The sequence below is a fragment of the Rhinichthys klamathensis genome, unplaced genomic scaffold (genome assembly GCF_029890125.1).
Source record: "Rhinichthys klamathensis goyatoka isolate OS25496 unplaced genomic scaffold, OSU_Roscu_1.1 h1tg000687l_1, whole genome shotgun sequence".
In the NCBI taxonomy this organism is placed as follows: domain Eukaryota; kingdom Metazoa; phylum Chordata; class Actinopteri; order Cypriniformes; family Leuciscidae; genus Rhinichthys; species Rhinichthys klamathensis.
This window is the reverse complement of record NW_026607115.1, coordinates 1,132,068-1,151,126: the sequence shown is the minus strand read 5'-3', so window position 1 is coordinate 1,151,126 and position 19,059 is coordinate 1,132,068. Positions and strand designations below refer to the sequence as shown.

The 19,059-nt window shown below is 40.4% G+C and overlaps 1 protein-coding gene across 1 annotated transcript in view; it reads left to right on the top strand.

Moving 5' to 3' along the window:
- Positions 1-5,827: 5,827 nt before the first annotated feature.
- zgc:174917 (uncharacterized protein LOC565650 homolog) overlaps positions 5,828-19,059 on the top strand; it is a 215,819-nt gene continuing 202,587 nt past the window's right edge. Inside the window, exon 1 of the mRNA XM_056241987.1 lies at positions 5,828-5,832. The gene's annotated coding sequence lies outside the window, so the exon portion shown is untranslated. The remainder of the gene's footprint in view (positions 5,833-19,059) is intronic.

Sequence of the window (19,059 nt, the reverse complement as noted above, 5' to 3'; positions counted from 1 at the left end):
CTTTACATTTACTCTCCCACAGTTTGATCTTCTTCATGAATCCACACACTTTGTCATACATGTTTAGGATGTGTGTGTCTTTACCCTGTAAAGTTAAATTCAGGTTGTTCAGTTTGCTAAAAAAATCAGCAAGATATGCAAGGCGGGCTACCCAGTCTGTGTTCTCCAACATAACAACAAGGGGATGTGAGTGTTCTGCCAGAAAAGCGCTTACTTCGTTGCGCAGCTCCAAAAGCCTCTGTAGTGCTTTACCTTTCGATAGCCAACGTACGTTGGTGTGAAGAAGTAGCTGTTGGTGCTCAGCGCCACTGTCATAACAGAGCCTTTCAAACAGTCTGTGATTCAGAGGCCGCGATTCAACAAAGTTTATCACTTTCACTGCGTCATTCAAAACTTCATGTAACTCAGGACTCATTCTCTTACTGGCCAGTGCCTCTCTGTGGATGATACAGTGATTCCACTGAACGTCGGAGTTTACTTTCTTAATCTGCGCGATTAACCCTTTCACCCTCCCAGTCATTGATGCTGCACCATCCGTGCACACATGAATACAGGACTTCCAATCCAGATTGTGCTCTGAGAAAAAGGTGTCGATAACGTGAAACACATCTTTACCGGTAGTGCTCCCCGTTAGCTTCTTGGAGAATAGAATGTGCTCGTTAATTTCAGAAATGTCTCTGTATCGCACAAACGCAATCAGCTGCGCTTCCCCAGTAACATCTGGTGACTCATCCAACTGCAGCGCGAATGGACCAGAAAGTTTGAACTTTTCAACTACTTGATCGACAATATCAACGGCCATGTCATCAATCCTACGGCACACTGTGTTATTGGACAATGGTACCGTTTTCAGTGTTATCAATCATTGTTTCTGCAAGAATTACAGCAGCAGGCAAAATTAGCTCCTCAGCAACAGTAAATGGCTTTTTGGATTTAGCCACAAGTAGCGACACAGCATATGAGGCCTCCAATGCTTTGGTTGACACTGCGGTCGTTTTTTTTTTGTTTTTTTTTGACTTCACTTAAACTCCGATAGTTTTCTTTGAAAAAACTCTGCTGTCTTACCGACACAGGTAAGATGCTTGGTACTTAGGTGTCGTTGTAAATGGGCTGGTTTCATGCTATTATTAGAGAGTACATCCCCGCAAAGGAAACACAGCGGCTGAGGCGGTTCAGAAGGTGTGGACGTGAAACCGAAAACGGCATACTGTCCATGAAATTGCCGGTACTTATCAGCTTTTTTTTTTTTTTTTTTTGGGTTCACTTGAGGTGCCGCTAGCACCGCTGCTGCTTGGAACGGCGTGTTTTTTTTAGCCATTGATACATGGCTAGCTAGTGTTCTACTCAAAGCTAGCCTCTCTGCCTGTTGCTATGGTCACTCTACTGCGCGGCCACACAGTGCGCGTCCACGGACAAGCACATTTGGCGGGAAGGACAGGGTGACTATATTATAACATGATTATAATGTTATATAATATATATATATATATATTATATAATTAAATTATATTATGTAATGTTTTGAAAATAGTCAATGGCTAAAAAAAATGTTTTAGTCTTTTGAGAATCATCCCACGTACCCCTAGGGGTACACGTACCCCCGGTTGGGAAACACTGCTGTAAACTATAGAGGGAACCCTGTGAGTTGGAGTTGGTACATTGCTATACTATTAAAAATAACAACCGATTTGTATACAAACATTTACATTGAACATAAGAGCATTTATTATAATAATAAAGTTATAATAATACATTTGTAATGCCACAATTATGTTTCTACTCCAATTCGTTTTTGAAATATAAACATTTAAACGGTAGCTGTCATAAAAACTTGTTTTCATGATGGATTTATTCAAACATACATTAAATTTTGATATTGAAGAACAGGTTAAGCAAAAATAGGTTACACTTTATTTCGATAGTCCACTTTAGACATTCTACTCACTATAAGTAACTTTTCAACAATGTCAACTAACTCTCATTGGAGTGTTAGTAGGCTGTAGTAGACTGCAAGGTTAAGGTTAGGTATTAGGGTTCGGGTTAGGAGAAAAAGTTAACTTGTAGTTGCCAGTAGAATGTCTGTTGGGGGACCAACAAAATAAAGTGTTAGGAGATATTAAGCCGACAGTCTACTAATCCTCTAATGGCAATTAGTTGACATGTAGCTGCAAAGTTACTTATAGTTAGTAGAATGTCTAAAGTGGACTACTGAAATAAAGTGTTACCCAAAAAGACAATGAATATGTAATATAGTGCATATCAAAATGTTTCTCTCTAGAATTATTTCTTTTAGCTGACTATTGAGTTTATGATCATTGAATGGCTTTTCTGAGGTAAATGTCCGTTAACGTTACTTGGCATTTTTTACAAGCTTATTCACGTCTTTCCCTGGTTGAAACACTAATTGAGCGATTACATGAGACATGATACATTTCAGTAAGCTACAGGCTACTGTATCTTTCAATATACCTTCTGATGTTCATTCATGTTTGTATCTTGTAATATATATATTACGAGAAACCAACATGAATGAACATCAGAAGGTATATTGAAAGATAAGCCTGCAGCTTACTGAAATCTATTATGTCTCATGTAATCGCGTATATATATATATATATATATATAATTTCTTGTTATAACTAGTAGTAAATGAGAAAAGATGGCCGATGGTCACCACAACTTTGCCAAGTATGACATGTTCCTGGATCAACATATTTTGTTGATCCTGGAACAACATTCCAGTCTGAAAATTTAGCCCACCAACAGGGCTATGGAAGATGCCACCAACATAGAACTTGAAGAGTTCCAAACTCTTAGAAGATGCACCAAACACCTATCAACGCATCCTTTTATTGACATTAACAGCTCTATTCTGTCGGCAATGATAGCCTAGTGGTTAGCGCACTGACATATGGTGCAACTGTGCCTCCGGCCGACCTGGGTTCAAATCTGCCTCGAGGTCCTTTGCAGATCCCATTCCTCTCTCTCCACCCAAAAACTTTCCTGTCAATCTCCATTATCCTATCGGCAAAAAGGCCCAAAAAAAGAGATATAAAAAAAGATAAACTACTCTATTCTCTCTTCACCTACAGTACAGATAAAATCGTCAGAAATGCTGCCTACACCACCGTTTTTAGGCTCATCTCTGAAAAGTTAACAACTTGAAATGGACAGAGCAACCTCCGGTGGTATCAGCAATGATCATTAATTGAACACATCAAACACCTTTGAAATCCTTGTGGATTTAGGACATTCAACTTGAAAATGGCAATTCAACATTTCACCAAAAAGGCACATCAAATACTGTGCATGAACTGTACTGTAGAACTTAGGCAATTCAGAATGACTCAGCACCTCTTAGTCAGTTCTTACACTGACATTGAGGAGAGCATTTTGGCATCATCTATCAGTGACTCCATAACAAAGGAAAAACAGTAACATGTCATCTTCAAACCCTTGGGGATCACAGGTTCCGAGCTCCCATCAGTGGAATCCCTGTACATACACACTAAAAAGATTGTTAAGGGCCCATCTCACCCAGCACATGACATGTTTCAGCCATTCCCCTCAGGCAGAGGTCTGAGATCATGAATAGCCTTTTTTTTCTCTTTTCCCTATTACCAGAAAGATATCACTGAAATAGGTGTCCTGAGGATATGTGACAGCTGCAGACTCTGTCAACAGAAATAAAGAGTCGGGAGAGTTCAGTGGCATGCAGATGTGTTCTAAAAAGAGTAGACAAAGTCTTCATCATTTGTTTGTTTGTCAAAATTTGAATACATGATACCGTTTCCAGACACATTTTCCAAGTAAAATAAATAAATAAATAAAAACATTTATTACACTATCAAAAAGTATTTTGCATTTTTAAATTTATAATAAATATAATGTTATATTTGTTTTTATCTAGTATAAATCTTGGTAATAGTTTAGAATAAAAGACCATCATTATTGGGTAACTGTGCAGGGAATAATGCATTCAAAAAGCAGAATTGCACTTTTATGACTTCACCTTAAAGGAGAACTCTGGGCAATTTTTAAGTTAATCTTGATCGTTATACCTTTGTGAGTATTGTCTCGCGCTGAAGTCCTGTGGGAACTCAGTTGTAGCCAGAAAAAGGTAAATAGCAGTGCGCAGGTGGGAGGAGCGTAGTGTGTGAAGAGTGATGATTGGAGTTGCTCACAAATGAAGAAGCTTGGAGTAATGTAACAATGGAGAATATAGAAGATTTTCAAGCCGTGTGTGCCCAAATGAAAGGATAAATAAAGTTTACATTACCTCCACAGTGGTTGCACCCGTCTTCGTCCACGGAATGGCATTTTTCTTCTGGAGGTAATGTGGGCTGGTGTGGCTACAGTGCCAGGGCTCAATTCTTTTCCCAGTGTTCAGCAATTTTAACATAATATCGTCATTATATCAGTGTTGATGGACCAAAATAAAACCATCAAGTAAATAGTATTGTGATACTTGGTGCCACAGTGACACTCTTGTCCCAAAAAGTATTGCTATACCACGATACTCAATATGTTGACCCACGGTGAGTCATTTTTCCCTGTTGCACCTACACAAAATTTGTGTCTCTCCTCTCCATTAGCCCTTCGTCTGCGCCGTGTGCTCCACCACCTTCGTCTCTTTTGCCTTTGTTCGTCCCTAAGGTGTCGTTGAGGCCTTCACCACCATGGCTCCTCCCTCCAGCGCCGCCACCGTGGTCCACCCATCCTGGCTGTGGCCTGGGTCACCATCTGCCGCTTCCTGCTCAAGGCTCCTCCCTGGCTTTCATCACCGTCATCACCACCCTGGATTCTTCTGTTCTACCTTCTCCCAATCAGCTGTCCACCTCCAGAGCAGCCTACAGTATCCTCTGCCTGTCTCAACATCTCCTCATCCTCTGCGCCTCCTCTCTACGGAGCGAGGACACGCCTTCCAAGAGGAGGCGTTCTGTCACGGTTCTGTTAGTTTGGACTTTTTGTGTTTCATCACCCTCAGCCCGAGTTAGTCGTTTTTTGTCTTGGTTACTCAGCCGTGCACTAATTATCTCCCTCATTTATCACGTATACTTAAGTTATGTTTGTGTTTCATTGTTCGGTCTCGTCTGATTATACGTGTGATTGCTCAGTTTGTGCCTTGTTCTGTGATTGCCTGTTGGATTATCTATTAAAGTCTTTACTTTGACATTCATATTCATCGCCGTGTGCCTATCTACAACCATCGTACGTGACAATACTATACAATGTGAATACTGAAAAGTTTTTTTTTTTTTTTCTGTAATGTTTAATGGTAATCTGATGGTTTAATTTGCTGGAGATAGCAAATGATGAAAAAAATGAATGTGTTAAACAAGATAAATAGTGTATGCTTAATTTCACTATAAGGGTGTGATTAATCGCAATTAAAAATGTTACTCTATTGACAGCCCTATATAAATATATATATATATATGAATGATAACATGAATGCCTGACGGGCTTTCTTGATCATAAACATGGAAATTTTGGCCGATACTGATAACTCTTCATATTTTGAAACCGATAACCGATGTATTGGCCAATAAATACAAATCTTTCTGAGCCTGATTACAAAAACAAAAGGCAAACAAATACAGTGAACAACTTTTTTTATTACTGCCGAAAACAAGGAAACATCTTGATCTTTTTTTCCCCAAAATCAACATGTTTCTTAACTTTTAAAATTAATTATATATATGGCCAACTTTTTTCATTTTATATAAATATCTATTGCCTGACAAAAAAAAGAAAATAATGCATAAATAAAGCTTACAAGTTACTGAACAACATTAACATAAATAATCAAAATACCAATCAAAGAATCAGAATGTGCAATGGATAAATAAAGCATGACTTTGTGTGTATTTAAGAACAGGTAGGCCAACTAGAAATGAATGATATGGAATTGTCTGACCATTTCGTTACTACTTATGTGAATGTAAGAGTGTAATGTTTTTGTTTTGTTTTTTAACGAAGTGAAGCATTTCGGCTTTCTCACACATAAGTCTGTTTCTATTTTCATCAATCACGTTTGATGCCGTTGAGATGGGATGTTCGCTGTCTACACTTACAGGGAGCTGACTGGTATTTGCGTGCTGCTTGGGCAAGGGCTAGAAAACGGGACATATTGCTTTTCCAAAACTGCAGTAGGCACTCATTCCTGGAAATGGGTGGCTCGCTTAGATGCATTCACCTACAAAGAAGAATACAAAGTGTATTACAATATGATGTTTTATATGTTAACAAAGTTCGGTTAGGAGCATGTTCAGATAGTTAACCTTATTAACATTAGAGGTGCGCATTCAGTTAATCAACTCATTAACGATAAGAGGTATATATACAGCAGACTTACCTCTGTTCGTCGATAGTTTATCAGCATCCCTCCACCGCCTTATCTCCTCACTTGTAGAATTATATTGACCTGACTTTAATAAATTAGTTTAATCTTGAATAACTTATAAAAAAAAGTTTGCTTAAACATTGCTTAACTTATTTTGATGAGTTACAGTAATGTAAAAACATTTTGTCATGGCTTATTGATTATATTTTTTACAGTGAACCTGGAACATGAATGTTTTGCTTTCTACTCTATATCGAAGTTGTCAAATAAAATGTTATTTATTTGTTGTATTTCTGTTTTTCTTCTTCTTTATCTTACAGAATGGTTAGGCAAAGCACTTTTGATTATGAGGGGGAAAAAACCTGAAAAAAACTTTGTATGTCTGATGTTCCTTGGTCATGTTTTCTTCAGGACCCTGACCATACATGTCAACCAGGGATGTTGCGCCTCCGTCGCTCTCAGTGCGTCTCTTTTTTAAAGGCGACTCTGTCTCACTTCTCTCTTTCTCTGTGTAATTTTCTGGTGTTGTCATCTTGTTCAGTTGTCTCAGCAGCATTTCTGTTGCTCGTTGATTAGTGGCTTTTTCAAAAAAGCTATCTTTATATTTTGGGTCCAAGATTGTTGCCAAGATGTACAAAGGCTCGGTGTATATGCTGTTAAACCGCTGCTTCACAGCCCCCAGCAGAGTCGTTTTTGTCGTCTTCACTCTACTATCTGTACTAAGACACTTGTTCAGTAAACGTTTCAAAGCCTCAACAGAGGGAAACACGTTTGAAGTCATTGCCGTGTGTGAACTTATTTCTCTCGTCAGTTATTAAAAAGGGTGCAAGAGTGTTACTGCATTTTCAATAAGGCCCCACTGGTACACGCTGAATAATGCGGGAAGCTTGTAGTCTGTGCTAACAAACTCGACATCATATAAAATGTACTGTTCCCTTGAGTCGGAGTGTCTTGTTGGAGGATCTTTTTTGACAATCCTAGCGCTGTCTGTATCTCTCCGAGTCGGGACATGGCAAGCTGAGAATGTTTGAAGTGTCCGCCTATCTTTTTCTCTATCGCCATAAGGTCGGAAATCTGGCTCAGAACTCATTTGTATATGGCTAACTAAAGAGTATGAGCTATGCAGCCAAGACTGTTCAAACCACAATCTTCCATGGCTTTCGCCATAGTTTGGCCATTATCTTGCATCACAACATGCACCAAATCTTTTGTTATGTTCCACTGAGCTAACAGGCATTCTTGTGCATGCAGCATTACTCTCTTCATCTCAAAGTGTTCCTCAATTCACTGAGCAGTAAGGCTCAACATACTCACTGGACTTACGTTGGAACTCCATATGTCAGTAATAAAACTTATATCAGGTACATCAACGATGCTAAAAGGTTGGTCATCAACTGAAATCATTTTCATAACTTTGCATGTGATTGCTTTTGCTTTGGCACTGCTCTTGCCGAATTTCCTCGTAATGTCAAGTATTTGTTGTACTGGCCTGTTGGTAAAGGCTACCGCTGTTTGTTTGGCAGTGACTTTTGTCTGATAGTCTTTATAAATTTCGGATTGGCGAAACTTCAGATGGCTTATTAAATTAGTTGTATTGAAGTTTTTTGTTCTACTTCCTCCTCGCAGTACCTCACAATGGCAGCTGTTGTTGCAAATTGCAATTGATGTCCTGTTTTTTCACGGTGAACAACTCCCACACCACCGACATCTTGTCTTCACTCTAGCATAAACTCTTTTAAAGCGCGCGTCTGCTGCGTGCTATGTGTCGTGTCATGTGGAAGGCACCAATCAAAACCCTCTTGGCCAACAACGTGCATCTGAAGTGGTTCAACCGGCAGAAATAATCCATAATTTATCTGTATTAATATATCGACAATTTTCTTATCGGACCGATAACACTAAAAATAATAATTTATCGACCGATAACGATATGGCGTTGATACATCGTGCATCCCTAATGTATATATATATATATATATATATATATATATACATGGCTTCTCCCGTGCTGATTTGGGTAGATTATCTGAACATTCTCATCCTGAACTTTGTTATTAAAACATGTGTCATGTCAAGAGTGATGCATCTTGATATCATAAAGAATTGTATCAAAATGTCCCGCAAGAGCATCTTTTCCAAACGACCCAGAAGGAATTTGTTGATGATCTGTGCTGTATGATGGAGCACCATGTCACAAGGCAAGCGTGATAATGTGGCTTGGAGATCATTATATTGACATTTTGCATCCGTGGCCAGGCAACTCCCCGGATCTTAATCTCATATAGAAAATCTTCAAAAGTTGAGAGGACAAGCAGAAGTTCTCAAATTGTGATATTGTGATCAACTCCGAGCGCTAATAAGGCAAGAATGGATCTTCATCAGTCAGGATTTGGCCCAGAAGCTGATATCCAGCACGCTAGAGCGAATTGCAAAGATTATGAAGAAGGGTCAACACTGTAAATATTAACTCTTTGCATATATTGAATGTTTTGGGCAATAAAAGCCTTTACAACTTACGAAATGCTTATCACTGTTTTCCAGTATACCATAGAAACATGAAAAGGCAAACACAAAAAATTAGGTGTCACTTTATTTTGATGGTCTCTTTAACACATTCTGTTGACTATACGTAACGTTGCACCAACATGTCTACTTACTCTCATTAAGAGTGTTAGTAGAGTATTAGTAGACTGGTAGGGTTAGGGTTAAAATAAGTAGACATGTAGTTACAAAATGTTATAGTCAGTAGAATGTCTGTTGGAGGACCATCACAATAAAGTGTTAGCAGATATTAAGCAGACAGTCTACTAATACTTGAATGAGAGTTAGTAGTTATATAGTAATTTGTGCTGCATTAGCTATTGATTAGTCTCACATTAATTATGAAGCTGTATATAGCTTCTTAGTTGTTTTCTGAGAGACATGAAAAAAAGTAGTTCCTAATTAGCTACAGATGACAGTTAACTACCGCAATCAACTGTGTGCTATTAATAATTCGAAAAGTTTGTAAATTCCTTCATGTTTTGATTTAATATAAATCCACCAATGGGGACCATTCACAATGCCTCCTTCTGAAATGAAAGCGTAGCGTAAGTTCCGCCAGGAAGACTCAATTGTTACGTCATGTATTACCTTCTCATCTATCCAATCGCGTCTAATACTTACGGTATAAAGACCGGTACTTACACGTGTTTGAGTTCGCAGATGCTGATGCTTCCATTGACCTCCATCCTCCCCACCACCTCCAAGATGGTTCCTTCCCTTCCAACCTCCCCACCACCACCAGTCCGGACCCTCGGATTGCGAGCTATGGACGGGGCCTACGCCAAAGAACTTTATTGCATGTATGGCTTGCTGGGCTGTTAATAAAATGCATCATTGTACAGTATCTTATCTCCCGAGTCTTTCTGGTAGAAATGTAATGCACTGGTTAGCACTGTTTGACAGTGTTACTTTGAATAATTTATAAATCACAAATTTGTATACTCTCATGATTTTCATTATTTAATTTTTGTTGTTGTGCAGTTGATTGTTTTCCTTGTCTCCTCTTGGAAAACTCCTCTGAGTTGTGAAGCTTGAGCAGTGAGATACTTCTTCTGAAGCGTTCTGAGGTTGTTATCTTCATTACATTTATTCTACCAGAAAGACTCGGGAGATAAAATTATATAACAAAGCGTATATGTATTAACAGCTCGCCAAGCATGAATTTATAAAGTTATTTGGCGTAGGCCCCGTCCTTAGCGATCAATGCGAGGGTAGAGGAATCTGCATGTCCTGCCTGAAGATAAAGGCGGGGCGCAGCCGACCCCTCTGGAGGTAAAGGAAGGGACCATCCTGGTGGTGGTGGGGAGGATGAAGGGGAAGGTACCATCTTGGTGGTGGTTGGGGAGGATGGAGGTAATTGGCAGCGTCAGTATCTGCGAACTCAGACAAATGTTAGCAAATGTGCAAACTCAGACAAATGTGAGTGTTAGCACATGATTGGTTAGAAGTGAGGTAATACATGACGCACTGATTGAGTCCTCCTAGCAGAACTACGCTAAAGCTTTCATTCATGGTTGTAGTAAAATGTCAGAAAAGTATATATTTTTTTTATTTAAAATGTTATCAGCACTAAAGGTAATATACACTCACCTAAAGGATTATTAGGAACACCTGTTCAATTTCTCATTAATGCAATTATCGAATCAACCAATCACATGGCAGTTGCTTCAATGCATTTAGGGTTGTGGTCCTGGTCAAGACAATCTCCTGAACTCCAAAATGAATGTCAGAATGGGAAAGAAAGGTGATTTAAGCAATTTTGAGCGTGGCATGGTTGTTGGTGCCAGACGGGCCGGTCTGAGTTTTTCACAATCTGCTCAGTTACTGAGATTTTCTCGCACAACCATTTCTAGGGTTTACAAAGAATGGTGTGAAAAGGGAAAAACATAGAGTATGCCGCAGTCCTGTGGGCGAAAATGCCTTGTTGATGCTAGAGGTCAGAGGAGAATGGGCCGAATGATTCAAGCTGATAGAAGAGCAACTTTGAATGAAATAACCACTCGTTACAACCGAGGTATGCAGCAAAGCATTTGTGAAGCCACAACACGCACAACCTTGAGGCGGATGGGCTACAACAGCAGAAGACCCCACCGGGTACCACTCATCTCCACTACAAATAAGAAAAAGAGGCTACAATTTGCAAGAGCTCACCAAAATTGGACAGTTGAAGACTGGAAAAATATTGCCTGGTCTGATGAGTCTCGATTTCTGTTGAGACATTCAGATGGTAGAGTCAGAATTTGGCGTAAACAGAATGAGAACATGGATCCATCATGCCTTGTCATGGCATGATGACAAGGCCCCTTTAGGCCTTGTCATCATTTAGGCCCCTTAGTGCCAATGGGGCATCGTTTAAATGCCACGGCCTACCTGAGCATTGTTTCTGACCATGTCCATCCCTTTATAGCCACCATGTACCCATCCTCTGATGGCTACTTCCAGCAGGATAATGCAACATGTCACAAAGCTTGAATCATTTCAAATTGGTTTCTTGAACATGACAATGAGTTCACTGTACTAAAATGGCCCCCACAGTCACCAGATGTCACCACTCGGTGAGTTGCTGTCACATGCCTGTCCTGTCTTGTGCTGCACTTGGGTGTTTTGTTATTTTGGGCCATGTGTTTGTGTCATTGTCTGATCCCTCCCCCTTATTACCTGATTATTGTTTGAGTTCTTCCACCTGTCCTCTCTTGATTAGTCCCCTTCTTAAGTCTCCTCTTGTTTGCAGTCTTTGTCGGATTGTTGTCTAATCTCTCCCGTTCCCCGTGATCCTCTGTTCAGGTTCAGTTGTTGTTTTATTTTTATTCATTGTGTTTTTCCCCCTCGTGGGTTTTGCTTTGTGTTTGTGTCACAGGTCGGGGTGGTCGACTGAGACCGCCAGCAGGGTCGAGCTCCAGCTCACACCAGGGCTCTTCTCGGCCCGACAAGATGAGGGGGAAGGGACAGCCCCTCGTTGGTGTGTTTCCAAGAAATGGTAGACGGAGCTTACGACTGGATGGACCTACTTCGGCCAGACGAGGTGAGTAGGGCGGTATGGTTCCTCTTCGGAAGAACTTCAATGACAAGATGGGGGCGTACAGCTAGATGGACACACTCAAGCCAGACGAGGTGAGTAGGCCGGTATGGTTCCTCTTTAGACGAACTTCAAGTGACAGGACAAGGGCGTACAGCTGGATGGACACACTCAAACCAGACGAGGTGAGTAGGCCGGTATGGTTCCTCTTCAGACGAACTTCAAGTGACAAGATAGGGGCGTACAGCTGGATGGGCACACTCAAGCCAGACGAGGTGAGTAGGCCGGTATGGTTCCTCTTTAGACGAACTTCAAGTGACAAGACAGGGGCGTACAGGTGGATGGACACACTCAAACCAGACGAGGTGAGTAGGCCGGTATGGTTCCTCTTTAGACGAACTTCAAGTGACAAGACGGGGCGTACAGGTGGATGGACAGACTCAAACCAGACGAGGTGAGTAGGCCGGTATGGTTCCTCTTCAGACAAGCTTCAAGTGACAGGACAGGGGCGTACAGATGGATGGACACACTCAAGCTAGACGAGGTGAGTAGGCCGGTATGGTTCCTCTTTAGATGAACTTCAAGTGACAAGACGGGTGTACAGCTGAATGGACAGAGACTTACAATTGAATGGACCCGCTCCGGTCAGTGAAGTGTGAATATTACATTCAAGTTCAAGTTTCAAGTTTACTTTATTTATATAGCACATTTAAAACAGTCGCAGACTGACCAAAGTGCTTCACAACAAAAGAACAGAACAAAAGAACATTAAATGAGCGCAATCCACTATAAGGCATACAGTTTCTGGTCCATCAAGGATTTTTTATTACATTGATCCTCAGCGGACACACCCTCAAGCTGGGCTGGTCCTCTCCATTCCCCTTTGACTGAACAGCACCGTAAGGGTCAGAACTGTGAGCAACAGCAATGTTATGTTCCACACTCAATAATTCTTCACTTCAACAACACTTCCGTGATACACATCAACTTCAACACTGCACTTCGCACACTGGGTGAAATAAGGCCATCGCTCACACTCTAACCTGACTCCTCTGCCACAATCCTGAACGGGGTCTGGGTGTCAGAGGGGTGAACTGGAGACCCGGGAGACACACTATTAACGGGTTAATTTTCAGCACTTTGTCCAAGCACACTGAGACAGCGATCTGGGATAGAGGTGATGCACACATAAATACTGGGAGAAGAGAGCAAAATATCATGAGCCAGTTATCCTCAAGACTGGATTTTACACAGTATTTCTTACTCCATTAACACATCTTCCATTCCTCATATCCATATAACAGCAGTACTGAAGGCTTGAATAAAGTCAATGAGTACTTATCTTCCTCAAGTGCATCGATGTTTTCCAGTTCACCCAATTCCTCTCCCTCCAGTTGGAACAACACTCCACAATGATCTTTCTTGGTTGCAATGAATACAAAGTCCAATAGCCCGCCCGTGAACAACAACTCCGACCGTATCGCCCTGTCTCTCCAGCTGAATTGAACCACACCCTTCACTCTCCGCCATCCCTTTTTATCAGCCGGATTCCTCATACGTGTCCCAATCATTGATCGCGGGGCTCTCGTGCACACCTGTTGTGTATTTCCTCCTCAATGGCTGCTCTTCCGATGACTCGCAAGCGGCCGGAACCAGCCTGGTGTTACACCGGGACTCTTCCGATGGGGAAACATTTGCCGCGAAATTTAGTTACGCTTGTTTCGGGTCACCCCGTGACATCTGTTTATTTAATCATTAAAGTATCATGTTCTCCTGCACTTGAGTCCTCACACCCTTTTTTCCTTGCACATTCCGTGACAGTTGCACAGTTTTTAAAACTAACGTTAAGGGTTGTTTTAAGGACATGTTTGTGCATGGCCATAGACAGCCACTCTGAAGCGGTCAGAGGCGATTCTAAAATAATCAAAAAGTCGAGACAGGACCCATCGTCACAATTTCTGTGTCCACCACTCTAGTTCATCCAAAACAAACTAGAAAATAGACTCAAAGTGCTAAATACCGGAATTATCCTTTAAGGCAGTTCTGAAGGCGAAAGGGGGTCAAGCACAGTATTAGTATGGTGTTCCTAATAATCCTTTAGGTAAGTGTATATTCCACACTAGTAACAGTTATTTTTAAAACATACAGATGCACCCATTTTGCATGGGTGCCTGGAAATGCACAATTTATCTGTCTACAGATGCCAGATTACTTTAAATAATGAATATGACATGTAGAATAAATGCCTCAGAGCCTTATGCATGTGAGACTATTGCCAGGCTATGTCTATCTATTATACTATTTTAGGCGGGGGAACTGCTGTTCCGTCTCCTTATTTTCTCTAAACATCAGATAAAATATGCAGAAGGTGTGCATATGACCCCAGCATCTCCATGCAGATAATGACAGGAAGAAGCAGTGTCTAAACGTTTGCGCAGCAGAGATGTCTACTAGTACTTGGGGTTGTCTTCAGGCTTGACTGCCTTGACCTGGTCCATGTGGATTTCTTGTCTCTAGTGATCAACATCATAAAGTATAGTGCGCACACTTTTAAGAGCAGTACTGTCAGTGTGTGGTGCTGGTTTAAAGATTTAATTTACTTTTAAAAAATACTGACGAAGTGAAACTGTGAATATAGGCAATGAGTGAATAATTAGTAGAAAACTAATTCAATTAAAAAGTAAACATTTTCCTGCTCATGTAAGCATCTTCTTTGTGCAAGGAGAATTAAAAGTGTGTAGCCCACATTAAATGAAAAATATTAGCGGAAGATTTCCGTGTGGAGGGGGAGTAAGTTTCACAGTTATGACAAAATAAGAACATTAAAAATGAGTGTTATCTGTCCCAAGTGTTACTATTTTACCCAGCATGTTTCTGACATTTATTTTGTTGGGCTGTATTTATGCAATACAGCAAAAAGCAAAATGAATAAATAAGTAATGATACAAAATGATGTCTTATAGATGAGATTTGAGCAAAACTGTGTGACAAGGCTATCAAGTTTTAATGTAATTGCATAGAGTAGTTCATTTTGGTCCTCTGATTGGGCAAGGTTTTCCTTAAAAGGAGAAACATTTAACTGTGAGATGATTTAAATAAAACACTCTTTAAAGATTTACTTTTTGTAGTCATTTGTAGACAGAACTTTTTGTAGTCCAAATGAAGTGACAAATATGCAATGAAACATTGGGGTTCAAAGTCTACAAATCTGAGCTACAAAGCTGTGAAAACACAATATTGAAACAGCCACTCAACCAGATTTCATTGTTGATTTTTTTCATGATGTGGTTCATAGGTGTGAAGGCAATTTCAAGGTGGACTGACCGTTCAGTCAAGATCAAGTCAAATTTATTTGTATAGTTCTTTTCACAATACTCCTAGTTTCAAAGCAGCCCCGTTAAGTTAATAATGCTTAAATGCGGTTTTATGGCTGGGCGATATGTAACAATGAATGATCCTCTGAATTTAAATTGAGCTATATTGTATTATTTTGGACCATTTCTGCAGGTTACATTTACATTAATGTATTTAGCAGATGCTTTTATCTCTATACTGTAACTCTATATCTCTATATATGATCTTTAGATGTTACAATAAAATTGTAAGGAATTAGGCTATATCAGTTGGAAAGATCATTCCACCAGTGAGGAACAGTGAAGGTACTGGAAAGTGATTTTGTGCCTGTATCTGTGATGTACCAGGAGGCACTGCTCACACACCGACTTCGGGCTTCTGGAGAGGATGACAATTTGTAAGAGGAGTGGCCTGTTGAGTACCGAAGCATCAATGTCTTGAACTTTATAACGTTGAAAAATGTTGCGTTTGCTTCACACAAGAGCAGGCATTTCCCCCTGTTGCCATGGGAACGTTATGAAGTGACGTAATTGCGCGATTTGAACATCATCGAAAAGCTGTAAAACAGGAGCACAGTTAATTTTTTTTTTATATTTTATTTATACATTTTTAAAGAAGTTGTAGCATATTCGTTTTGTAAAGCTACAGAACTTGTTTGACTCATCAATGTTTTGTAAGTTTGATGTGTTTATTAAGGTCTGAAATAAAACAAGATGAGAACTTAAATATTCCCAGCACTTTCTGTGATGAATGCATGCTTATCATTGGAAGTAATAAGAAATGACTCTTAACATTAAGGTAGTAGCCTAGTGAGAACAGGGTGTTGGGGGGATAACTTTTTTTTCTCTTTTTCATCAAACCGCCGTTTTTGCAAGTTCCCGAAGTTTTTGCAAGTTCCCGCAATTTCATTGCATAAAATTGTATAAATATCCCGAATATTCCATCGCATTTTTTAAGAAACTGGGCCGCAAAATCAAGGATTTTTGCCCGCAACATTCACAAAAAAACTGTTTTTTCTGGAAGGACTGTCTATTCGACCAACGATCTTTCGCAGCAAAATCTGCTTCATTCATCACATTATTCAACACTCGATTGGATTGGTCTATTACTGACACTAAACTACTGGTTCGTCATTTTGGTTGCCAAAGAGCCCTGACCTGCGTTGTGTGCAGTTCGCACGGTCACTCACCATCTTTCTCCCCCAAAACGTACAATAGCCAAGGTCCAGTAGCTGTCCGTGGTGCTGAACCACGAAGCGCCTCATTTGATGTAAAAATCCAATTAACGTAGCAACACTATCTAGCTGCCTTTCCCTCACCCTGATTCATCTTTCGTAGATCATCTAATTCCTCGGCTTTCTCAAGGGTTTTCGGGTTGGTGTTCTTTCTCAACTGTCTACTTCCTATTTAGCAAAAAATCTGCAGTCTGTCCTACTTGAACCTGAAATGGTTTCCTGTCTTTTATCAAAAATGAATTGAATAGAGGTTACTTCATTGGACTTTTCAGGTCCCTTCCTTTTATTCAATTTCGAGTCAATTTGTTCGGCATAGCAACACGCAAATATTTAGGGAAAATGCGTCTTATTTTTTGACATGTCCTATTAGTATATACACTCCAATAGCTTCGCAAGCATTAACGAATGCATCCCCTTAGAACCTTTCTCTTTGTATTATGCTTCAGTTGACAATGGTATTCAGTCAATCAAGCTGGCGGGACACGGCGCTCTGCTAGCCAAAGCGGACATTACCGACACTTTCAAAATCATGCCTATGCACCCCTCTGATTGGCCTCTTTTCGGTGTTAAATGGGAATCTAAATTCTATTTCGCAGTAAAAATCGCCTTTGGTTGTAGGAGCAGTCTTCATATCTTCAACTGCCTGTCAGAAGCTCTGTATTAGATCTTATTGAACTTTTGCAAGTTTCCTTTTGTGTTACACTTGCTCAACTATTTTTTGTTTAAAGATTTTCCTTCTTCGCAAAGCTCTGTGCTCGATACGCTAAAACAAGTTTTTCGTGATTTAGGAGTTCCCCTCTCAAATGAGAAAACCGTGGGTTCTTCAATGTCTCTAGACTTTCTATGCATAAATCTAGACGCTGTTTAGATGCAATTCTCTCTCCCTAATGAGAAACAAACAGAATTAGATCAGTTACTGAATCCGTTCTCTCGTTACAAACAGTATCTAAACGTGACATGCTCTCCCTCCTCGGCCATCTCAACTTCACCATGATAATTATTCCCCAAGTGTAAGAGACCGTGTGCATCTGCGGCTGATTATGGATTGATCGTCAACTGAGTCTTCCTCGGTCAGAAGGAATAGGCAAATCCAATGATGCAGTTTTGACTATTTATTGAGGAGAAGTCAGGTACATGGAGATGATGATGGTTTACAGGTATCAATATGACAAAATAGGTGTGTTTGTAGGTGTGTGTGTGTGTGTGTGTGTGTGTGTGTGTGTGGTTCTCTGAAACAGAAAATACAATAAAATGTATATTAATAAACATGTAGGCTATGGTTACATATAGTTGCATAAAGAAATGACCCGCAGTACGACCAAAATCCACTAGTGGGAGCTCTAACACTATAAATTAACTTGCATAGATGCCATAAATCTCCACATGGTGGAAAGTGCCAAAATAGGCGAACTATACATTAAATATAATATTTACGGTTATTTGCAAGGCAATAACTAAAGTATATACAGTAAATGGCTACTTTATGAGTGCATATGGACCGCCGTAGCGCATATGGGGCGCCGTAACGGCAACAGCCGTATAGCAGTAGTGAATAACACGAGTATAACAACTTCGCCATCTGGGCTAATAACTCTGCAATAAACGAGTCATTCATGCAAAAGCTGTACTTACATCTTAAGGACGCACACAGCACTCATACACACAAGATTAGCGCAGGATTAACAAAGGATGACAATTCTCTGCACCGTGAATACTGCTCTCATGGCACTGACTGGACCACACCAAACTGAAAGCTCCTAGCGCAACCACGAGCGATCGGAACTGCAACGAACGCATGCATTATGGGTAACGTAGTCTATGTCAGGGCATGGACTTTTAACAGCCGCCCCTGCATTTGCCTAGCAAATACACTCATTCAAAAGTCAACTAGTTTGAAGAAGTGCCGCTTGAATCCTCAGGCATTTCAGGGAGTTCCACCAGTTTGGTTACAGGGCGAATGTAGATACTGTCTTTAACCTTCATCTCCGCAGCTCGAACAACAACATCTGTCCCTGGGAAAACCTTGGTGATGGTCCCAACAAGCCAAAGTCCTCTGGGAAGATTGGAGTCAATGATCATCACAATTTGTCCCACAGTAGCATTATCAGTGGATTTCCTCCATTTATGTCTCAGCTGAAGCCCTGGGAGGTAGTTCTGGACGTTTCCAGAAATGATCACTGATCACATATGACTGTACTTTCTTCTTTACCACTCTTTTATAAACAAGCACTTTCTATTTTTATATCGTGTGAACTTATCTTTGATACTATTCCCTATAAAAAACAACCGGATTGCTTTGATATCGCTACTTAGATCCAACTTTGCGAATCTCGGCTACTAGCCTTTCAGCCCGCTAGCATTTCCGTGGCCTCGCGCCTATCGACCGTCTGATTTTACACCCGTTTCACTGAAAGGATACAGGTTATATCCAGCATTCCAGTCCTAAATTAGTAGTGATATTGGTTATCACTACTAATTTACTGTTCATCTGTTATAATGGCGAACATATCGGATGTGTGTCTAACGTTACCTCTGAGTGCAGGTGAGGACACATTCCAGCTGATT